We start from the raw sequence: 11041 nt of genomic DNA on the forward strand, positions 1-11041 counted from the left end.
TTGAATTACCTGCTTCCAATTTTCTAAACCTCATCTATGTGAAGATGACTTCCAAATATCTATTTAAGTTCTCTCCCTTGGAGCTCTGGACCTGTATTTATAAATGTTTACTGAACGTCTCTACCTGGTAGTTCTGCTGGCACTTAAACTCAACATTCCCCAAACTTTCTTTATTTTCTTTGATGACAGCACTATTGTTACTAATTTTCAAGTCGTATGGCCTTTCTCCATTTTCCTTTATCTAGGTACTTGCCATTGGGTATATTTTGTCTAATTAGGATTCTTGGTCTTTCTACCCAGACTGAGAGGCAATGTGCAGAGTTGTTGGGGCATGGTCTGTAAATGCAGACTACTCAGTTCAAATTAGGGCTTTTCCACAAACTAGCTATGTGATGTGAGCAGTTTTCTTAAGTTCTCTGTGCCTCAGTTTTCTCATTTGTAAATTGGGGATGGTAATATTTTTAGCAGGTATCTAACTGGATTCTTTTGAAGATTAAAAGATAATGTATGATATGTCCCTAGCAGAGTACTTAGCATAGTAGTACACAATTATTATTATTATTATTATTATCTCAATTCCAAATTCTATACCACTTCATTTCAGGCTCTTTTTATTTCTAAGGTCAACTGCTATTATGTCATGCAATGGATAATCAGGATTCTACAGGATATATATATATATATATATATATATATATTTATTTGAGATACAATTTTAGAGTTTATGTGGAATCCACTGAACTCTTCTAAGATTTATGCCTCATATGACTTCTGATTGAGTAAGTGGAAAAACTGCACAGTGGAAACATTCTATTCCTGTCCTACAGTGGGGCATTTAGTGTGAGACCAGCAGGTTAAGAAGAAACCTTAAAAAATCCAAAGACAGATGTACAGTTTAGAATGTAAAAATAAAACAAAACAGGAGTGCTCACGCAATGTCAACTCAGGCAAAATTAGTTTGGGGAAAATTTACAGATCAAAAAATCTCATAACAGGAAAACGGGAAGCTGTGGTGTAGCCTCTGGACATCTCTGCAAGGATTATTTGGTTAAGCAACAACATCAAGTAATTCCTCTCTGTAGAGTCATATGCACTTTGGATCACAATGTACAGCAAGAGACACAGAGTTCCCTTTTCTGTTTTTCTTTCATCTGCAAGACAACCACTTTTTACCTCAGTTAAGCCGTTTGCTCAGAATGAAAACATCATCTGTATAATCACTTTACATGCTTCTTCTGCTAATTTGTAAATTGTTTATTTCTCTAAAAGACATTTATGATATTTCACCATTCTTATTGTGTATTTAATAGTACTAATTTTAGGGGCGCCTGGGTGGCGCAGTCGGTTAAGCGTCCGACTTCAGCCAGGTCACGATCTCGCAGTCCGTGAGTTCGAGCCCCGCGTCAGGCTCTGGGCTGATGGCTCAAGAGCCTGGAGCCTGTTTCCGATTCTGTGTCTCCCTCTCTCTCTGCCCCTCCCCCGTTCATGCTCTGTCTCTCTCTGTCCCAAAAATAAAATAAACGTTGAAAAAAAAAATAATAGTACTAATTTTAAATGGTTCTATTTTGAATTTCTAACCAAATGCACATTTTAAAAAGGGTGATTAAAACATAGAAAGAGTCCTCACAGTTTTCAGTTTCTTTGTATCATGGTTTCCTTTAAAATGGCAACTGAGAGATACTGACTGAATTTTATTATACTCTAATTCCTTTGTCCTGTGACATATTCCTGTTTATTTCTCTCAAATTATGAAAGACTTAACCATGTGACAAAGAATTGTGAAGTATTTTATGGACTCTTCAGAAAGAATGATTCAATTTTACATAAAGAACTTTGTAAATTTTAATAGGCTGTGACAACAGAATTAAGTTTCTATTGTTCCTGGTTCTAAGTATCATGAAAAAACCTCAACCTTGACTTTCTGACACATTCATATTTCCTGCATCCGTAACTATTAGGTTGGCTTTTTTATCATGCTGTCAACTGAGGGGACACAGTTACCTTTATGTTACTTTAAGATCAAGAATTCAATTAAGATCAGAAGCCAGTAATATGTGACTATCTATCTATCAATATATCTATCTATATCTGTCTACCTATTAAAAATCCATTCCTGCAGTCTCTATTTATAGTGGCAGTCAGTGTCCCATTCCTGTTCCATCTCCTGTAACTGCTTTCATTTCCAGTCAACATGAGGCATTATAGAAGATTGTTAAGAGTAGAGGTTATGGAATTAAACCAGAGTTTTAATTAAGGAATTAAGGAATTAATTAATTAAGAAAAGAGGAATAGCTGTGGGAACCAATGTATCTCTGACACTCACTACCTAACTTGCTTACATCAAAGGCCACCCCCTTGCATTCCAGTGGAACTACCCCTCCCAGTCATGCTAGCCTCAGTCCCAGATTTGTGGGTCCCCTCCCCCAGAAGATGACTATTCCAGGCCCTTGCCAACAATGCAGCTTCTGATGTGGGAGTTTTTGCAGAACCCAGTTCTGGTGGTAGTGGTGACAGGTCTCATTCCACAAACAGACCAAAGCATACCTAGTTAAATTAGCCACATTCGGACCAACAGGAAAACACTGGCCACAACAGGCAAAGAGTGCCTCTGAAGATTACTGGCCTGATGGATAAAGTGGCCAGGATACAACAGCATGGCACATGCAGCACACATTGGAGAAACTCCCACAAGTGCCAGGCCCTGGGAACAGGAAATACCACACAGCAGGACACTACAGGACCCCTTATTCATAAAGCCATTAATGTCAAAAATAGGAGACATATATGACTTACCTAATGCACAGAAATAGGCACAGAGACTAAGACAAAATGAGAAGACAGAGACTTTTATCCCAAATGAAAGAACAAGGCAAGGAAGGACACAGCCAGAGAGCTAAGCAAAATGGATATAAGTAACACGCTTGATAGAGAATTTAAATTTTGTTTGTTTATTTATTTATTTTTGAGAGAAAGAGAACAAGAGTGTGAGTGGGGGAGGAGCAGAGAGAAGAAGGAGACACAGAATCCAAAGCAGACTCCGGGCTCTGAGCTGTCAGCACAAACAAACCATGAGATCATGGGCTCGAACCCACAAACCATGAGATCATGACCTGAACCAAAGTCGGACACTTAACTGACTGAGCCACCCAGATGCCCTAATACAGAATTTAAAGTAATGATATAATGATACTCACTGGACTTGAGAAAACAGTGGAAGATATGAATGAGATCCTTAATACAGAGATAAGGAATAACATAGTAGAGATGAAGGGTATACTAAATGAAAAACACACTTGAACAAATTAGTGACCTAGAAGACAGAAAAATGGAAAGTAATCAAGTTGAACAAAATAGAGAAAAAAAGAATTATGCAAAATGAGAATAGACTTAACTCAGTGATTCCATCAAACATAATAACATTCATATTATAGGATTCCCAGAAGAAGAAGGGAGAGAAAAAAGGGGAGAAAAATTTATTTCAAGAAATAATATCTGAAAACTTTCCTAATCTGGGGAAGGAAATATATCCAGGTCCAGGATATACAAAGAACTCCCATCAAAATCAACAAAAGCACACACACACCAAGACATATTTTAATTAAGTTGGCAAAATGTAGCAATAAAAAAATTTAATAGCAGCAAGATGAAAGAACACAGTAACTTATGAGGGAAAACCCATAAGGCTAATAGGAGATTTTTTTTTTTTCAGCAGAAACTTTGCAAGCCAGAAACGACTGGCATGAATATTCAAAGTGCTGAATGGGAAGAACCTGCAGCCAAGAATATCTATCCAGTAAGGCTACTGTTCAGAGTGAAAGAGAGAGAGTTTCCCAGACCATAACTAAAGGAATTCATAACCACTAAACCATCCCTGCAGGAAATATTAAAGGGGACTCTTTGAATGTAAAGGAGAGACTTAAAGTGACAGTATAAAGGTAAAAACAAAAGCAGAATATTTCTGTAAAAAATCAAAGAATTCACAAAATAAAAGGATGTAAAAGATAACAACATGTATAACGTATTATATAACATATATATGTATATGTTATATATGTATGTGTGTATATATATATATATATATATATATATATATATAAGAATCCATCAAAAAATTGCTAGAACTGATAAGCAAATTCAGTAAAGTCTCAGGATATGAAATCAATGTACAGAAATCTGTTGCATTTCTTTACACCAATAATGAAGCAGCAGAAAGAGAAATTAAGAAAACAATCCTATTTACAACTGCACCAAAACCAGTAAGAGATCTAAGAATAAATGTAACCAAGAGGTGAAATACCTGTACTCTGAAAACTGTAAAATACTGATGACAGATACTAAGATGACACAAAGAATTGGAAAAATACTCCATGCTTATGGATTGGAAGAAAAAATCTTGCTAAAATGTATATATTATCCAAAGAAATTTATGCATTTAACTCAATCCCTATGAAAATACCAACAGCATTTTTTACAGAGCTAGAACAAACAATCTTAAAATTTGTATGAAACCGCAAAAGACCCAAAATAGCCGAAGCAACCTTGAAAAAGAAAAGCAAAGCTGGATGCGTCACAATTCAGGACTTCAAGTTATATTAGAAAGCTGTAGTAATCAAAACAGTATGGTACTAGCACAAAAATAGGTACATATATCAAATGAACAGAATAGAAAATCCAGAAATAAACCCTCCACTATATGCTCAATTTATCTTTGACGAAGTAGGAAAGAATTTCCTGTGTGAAAAAGGATAGTCTCTTCAACAAATGATGTTGGGAACACTGGATAGTGACATGCAAAAGAATGAAATTCAACCACTTTCTTACATCATGCAGCAAAATAAATTCAAGAAGGATTAAAGACATAAATATGAGACCTGAAACTCTAAAAATTATAGAAGAGAACACAGGCAATAACTTTTTTGACATCAGCCAAAGCAACTTTTTTCTTGAGGCAAGGGAAAGAAAAGGAAAAAATAAACTATTGGAATAAAAATAAAAAGCTTATGCACAGAGAAGGAAACAATCAAGGAAACTAAAAGACAACCTATGGAATGCGATAATATATTTGCAAATAACATATCTGATAAAGAGTTAGTATCCAAAATATATAAAGAACTTATACAACTCAACACCCAAAAAACATATAACCCAATTAAAAAATGGGCAGGAGACATGAACAGACATTTCTCCAAAGAAGATATACAGAAGGAAAACAGACACATGAGAATATGCTCATCATTGCTTACCATCAGGTAAATGCAAATCAAAACTACCATGAGATGTCAGTTCACACTTGGCAGAATGGCTAAAATCAACAACACGAGAAACAAAAAGTATTGGCAAGGCTGTGGAGAAAAAGAAACCTCCTGCACTGTTGGTGGGAATGCAAACTGATGCAGCCATTCTGGAAAACAGCATAGAGGTTTCTCAAGAAGTTAAAAATAGAACTGCCCTATGATTCAGCAATTGCACTACTGGGTATTTTACCCAAAGAATACAAAGCACTAATTCAAAAGGATACATGCACCCCTATGTTTATAGCAGGGTTATTTATAGTAGTCAAGATATAGAAGCAGCCCAAGTGTCCATTGATTGGCAAATGGATAAGAAGATGTTTTATACACACACACATATGTACATATATATGTATATATATTATACACACGCATATATGCATGCACCATGGAATATTATTCAGCCATAAAAGAGAATGAAATCTTGCCATTTACAATAACATGGGTGGACTAGAGAGTATAATGCTAAGTGAAATAAGTCCAATAAACACCATACAATTTCACTCGTATGTGGAATTTAGGAAAGAAAATAAAGGAGCAATGGGAAAAAAGAAAGAAAAATCAAGAAATAAGCTCTTAATTATAGGGAACAAACTGACAGTTACCAGAGGGTGAAGGGTGGGGGAATGGATTAAATAGATAACAGGGACTAAGGAGTGCACTTGTCACGATGAGAACCAGGTGATGTATGGAATTCTTGAATCACTACATTGTATACCTGAAACTAATATAACACTGTATGTTAAAAAAAAAAGACACAGAAGACATGGCTAGTTGGCCCTGTCAGAAAAGATAAAGTTTAATGTCTTTAAGTGTTGAGTATATGTGAATTGGCTTAAATGTCTTATAGATACTTCCCATACCTAATCTTAATAGGATATAATAAACCAGTGAGATTTGAAGATTTGACAGGAAGTGTACCTCAGGTTTGATTTCAAATGAATATCTAGTCGTTGATTTAGGAAAATCTCTGATTTCTTGATCTGACTGTGAAGTAACAGAATCTTTTCTCTGGAATCTTGTGTCCATGTTGAGTGCATGATTGGTTGCAGGGTAATGCGACTTGTGTAGTTACGTAAGGCCGTGTGCTTGGAAGGCATTCACACTTCCAACAGAAGAGGGTTTAATGCTCTTCCGTTTCTACTGTGAAATTATTATAATTTTTAAAGAGAGGATTCCTGGGGCGCCTGGGTGGCGCAGTCGGTTAAGCGTCCGACTTCAGCCAGGTCACGATCTCGCGGTCCGTGAGTTCGAGCCCCGCGTCAGGCTCTGGGCTGATGGCTCAGAGCCTGGAGCCTGTTTCCGATTCTGTGTCTTCCTCTCTCTCTGCCCCTCCCCCGTTCATGCTCTGTCTCTCTCTGTCCCAAAAAAAATAAATAAACGTTGAAAAAAAAAATTAAAAAAAAAAAAAAAAAGAGAGGATTCCTCATTTTTATTTTGCAAGGGGCTCCCTAAATCATTTAGCTGGTCCTGGCTGAATCTACCTTTCCTGCAAGGACACCTGAAAGGACAGAGCTGGGACTTCATCAAGTTTACACAACATTTTGAAGGAACTCTTATGTCTGCTTATGTAATGAATATCTGTATGTGAGGCAGAATCTAGTTTAAAATTTGCTTCAGTTAGAACCAATGAAGTTGTGGGGAGTAGCTAACTCTCTTCTTCACTAACTGTTATTTTCTACTCAAAAGAACAGAAGAAAGTATAGGCCCAGTTGGCTTAGTTCAATACACAACAGTGTCATCTAGGTTTCAGGGGCTACATAGCTAGCTCATCATAGCATGGAGAAACAAAACACCTCATATAGTGTTCTTATGCTATCAGAAAACCAAATAAAATCAGTTTATAAAAATTAATTATCGTTTTACTTACTTCGCTAAAAGCTATAATTTTCATCTTATTCCTCAACACCGTATCTTTGTAGACAGTTCAACTGGAAACAATGATTTGGATTGTGTTTTTGAAGAGAGCACACGATTTTTGAAAGGATAAGTTTATAGATTAGGCAGGACTCTTAAACCTCAGCCTTTAAAGCAAGATTTGATTTAAAACCTTGTGCATAAGAGGCCAATTATTTCCCAGTAACATTGATTGAGTGATGGTCTGACAGGGATCCTGAGAGATGGGGCATTAGTTTTAATTTTTAAAAAATTATGTGCAAGCCACATTTTGTTCCTGTCTGTTATGACTGTGCTTTTCTTTTGATTTGCAGTTAGAATGTAGACATATTTTCCAAATGAATGAAAACTCAGTTTGCAGTGAGATGGCAAAACCTTCTTTATGGAGAAGTATAGCCTGGGGACTCATAGAGGCCTGCTTCAGGCTAGACTGGAAATAAAAAAAAAAGATTATGTTTTTTGGCCATTAAGGAACATTCTATTGACTCAAATCTTCTAATCTTATTGTGAAAATGTGCAATTCCTCATTCTACAAAACCGCCAGGGGTTGTTCTACCTGTTGGTTGTTGATTCCTTCTCAAATACACTTGTCTCTTTTGTCTTTTAACATATTTTAATGAAGAGCAGAGAAGAGGTGAAGGCCACAGCCCTGTTCCTTTACATATATAGTTAGGCAACTAAAACAAAATTAGTGTATTTTAAAAGGTACCCCCCACCCCTGCAAAAGTAAGTACCCAGTCTTTTTCTTTAACAGCATGTCAAAGGCTTTTTAGCAATGGCAATGTGGTGCTTGCAGTGGGAGAAGGCCTGATACAGGCCTGACTGGCATCAGGAAATGCTTCATATGATCTACAACTCTTTTCAGCCCTCACATCTATCCAGTATTTGTCTGGGAGACTGGGACTGCATTTAAAGGAGGGCATTCAGCAAGCATAGTTCATTTCTTTCTGACATTGTGAACATAAGAAATTGTTATTATTTACTTATTGTATTTGTTGCCTGTGTGTGAAATATTTCATGTTTGAATAGGTTAGGTAAACTAAACAACAATAGGAAAATGAAACAAAAAAATTAAAACAACAACTCCCAATTTCTTCTATTTTTGGTTGGAGTTATTGTGTTGGGTTATGGGAATGTCCAGTTGTTTAGAATGAAACATACTCTGGGTTTTATAGTGAAAGCTATTTTTTTTGTCTTTAATTAGCTTCTGTGGATTTTAAATAACAACATTTCAACCTTATGTTCTTATGTTAATTTTAGAAGTAATCAGTACTATAGTTTTCTTTCCAGAATGTTTCACCACTAAAAAGTCTATGAAGTTTATTAGACCTCATTCACAAGGGTCATGCAAAGAGAAAATAGACTGCTTTATTTTAGATAAGAGCTACATATTATCATAAGAAGGACATGTCACATGTTGCAGCCAGCATTTTTAATAGCAATAATAAATATGGCAGTATGTCAATGTTGAATACATAATTTAATACTGGTAATTATATACCCACAAACCTCATCAAACTAGGCTCATACTTTTAGTTCAAGCATGCACTTATGTATCACTAAATGACTGTGGGTTTTCAAATATTTCACTAGAAAAGTATTTTTTATTCCAATGCTGCATTGTGTCAGGTCAAAAGACTTTCTGCAGGAGTGCATTTTATTTAAGGGAAACCTTAATAAATAGATTTTATGAGAAAGTCACAAAGCCGGATGTATTTACAACTCTGAACTGTGACCAAGTTAAAGGAAAAAGCCTGTAACTATCATATAAATGAAAAAACACAATTGTACAATCTTCATGATCTTAATAAAAGTGTTTATTCCTGATATTGCTGCTTTTATCCCTTTTTTAAAAATTTGAATAACTATAGGAAAATGTAAGGAAAAAATACAATAATGAGTTTTTCTAACTGGCCATTTATATCCTTTTGGAATTTAAAACAAAAAAGAGTAGAGAGGACAAGGAATACTGCTTTTGGTTTTAAACTTTTTATTTTGAAATACTTTCAAACTCTGGGAAAAGTTGCACAGATAGTGCAAAGAAATCTTGTTTAGCCCTCATCCTAATTCCCCATTTGTTAACATTTTAGCCCATTTGCCTCTTTTATCTATGTATCTGTCTATTAATTCAGTGTATCCATTTATAAACGTATGTATGTATGCATCTATAATCTATATCATTTCTTTTCTTTCTATTTGAGAATATGTTGCAGATATGATGCTGTTATTCCTAGATACGTCAGGAATACCTCTTTCTTGTTCTTACATAAAACATTGTGTGATATATGTATGTGTGTGTGTGTGTGTGTGTGTGTGTGTGTATATATATATATATATATATATATATATATATATCTCAGAATACTTTACAACCCCCCAAAAGAAACCCAGTTAAAACAAAACACTGATCGAGGAACCAGTTCAGGATTAAGAGTTTTGTTTAATTGTCATGTCTCTTATTTTCCTTCAGTCTGGAGTAGCTCTTCAGACTCTTTGTTTCTGGACTTAGATATTTTAGAAGTGTACAAGCCAATTATTTTGTAGAGTATCTCTCAGTTTGGATTTGTTTAATGTCTCCCCATATTAGAATCAGAATATACGTACATTTTTGGCAGGAATGTCCCTCACTGCACCCTGCAACTTGGCCACCACTGATCTGTTTTGTCACTATGGTTTTTTCTTTTCCAGAATATCATATAATGGAACAATACAGTACACAACATTTTGAGTTTGTCTTCTTTCACTCCACATATTGAATTATCCATGTTGTTGCATGTATCAATATTTCATTGTTTTGATTGATGAGTAGTATGGTATTTCATTATGTAAAAACACCACAGTACCAGATGATGGTCATTTGAGTTGTTTCCAGTTTTTGGAAATTATAAATAAAGCAATTGTAAACATTTGTATATAGATTTTTCTGTGGACCTGTATTTGTACTGCTCTTGGCTAAATATCCAGGATTTCTGTTTATACAGTGAGTGTGTGACTAATTTTATAAGAAACTGGCAAACTTTTGTAAAGTAACAGTATCATTTTGCATTTATACCAGCAAAGTATAAGAGATCCATTTCTCTTTATCCTTGCCAGCATCTGATACAGTCATTTTAAAAAGGTAGCCATTTTAATAGATAGTGATACCATATTCTTTTAGTTTTCAGTTCTCTAATGACTAATGATATAAAATATCTTTTCATGTGTTTCTTTGCCATCTGTATATACTCTTTGGTGATGTATCTGCTAAAATCTTTTGCCTATTATTTACTGATTTCTTGTTATTGTATTGTATATTGTATTGTGTCCTTTCTTGTTACTGAGCTGTGAGATTTGAAAAAAAATTCTGTATACTGGTCTTGTGGGATATATATTTTTCAAATACTTCTTCATAGCCGGTGGCTTGTCTTTTCATTCCCTTTGACGAACAGAAGCTTTCAATTTTGATGAAGTCCAATATATTGAGTTTTTCTTTTGTAATTTAAACCTCTTGTGTTCTAAGAAGTTTTACATAATCCTAGTTTGTATAGATTTTCTCCAATGCTAACTCTAGGGTTTTTGTTTGTTTGTTTTGTTTTGTTTTCGGGTCTTTGTACATGATGCAAGGGGTGGGCCGAAGAAAATAATTTTTTTTTTTTTTTGTATAGGTCTGTTCCGTTTTTCAAGCACTATTTTTTTTTGACCTTAAGGATAAACATTCAGTTTTTCCCATTAAGTATATTAGCTCTAAGTTTTATGTAGATGCCTTTATCAAGTTGAGAAACTTCTCTTTATTCCTAGTTTTCTTAGAGTTATTTTATTACAAGTGGGTGATGTATTGTGTAAAAATGCTTTTTCATCCTCTATTGAGACTATTA

Source organism: Lynx canadensis, chromosome B1 (assembly GCF_007474595.2).
Source record: "Lynx canadensis isolate LIC74 chromosome B1, mLynCan4.pri.v2, whole genome shotgun sequence".
Classification (NCBI taxonomy): Eukaryota; Metazoa; Chordata; class Mammalia; order Carnivora; family Felidae; genus Lynx; species Lynx canadensis.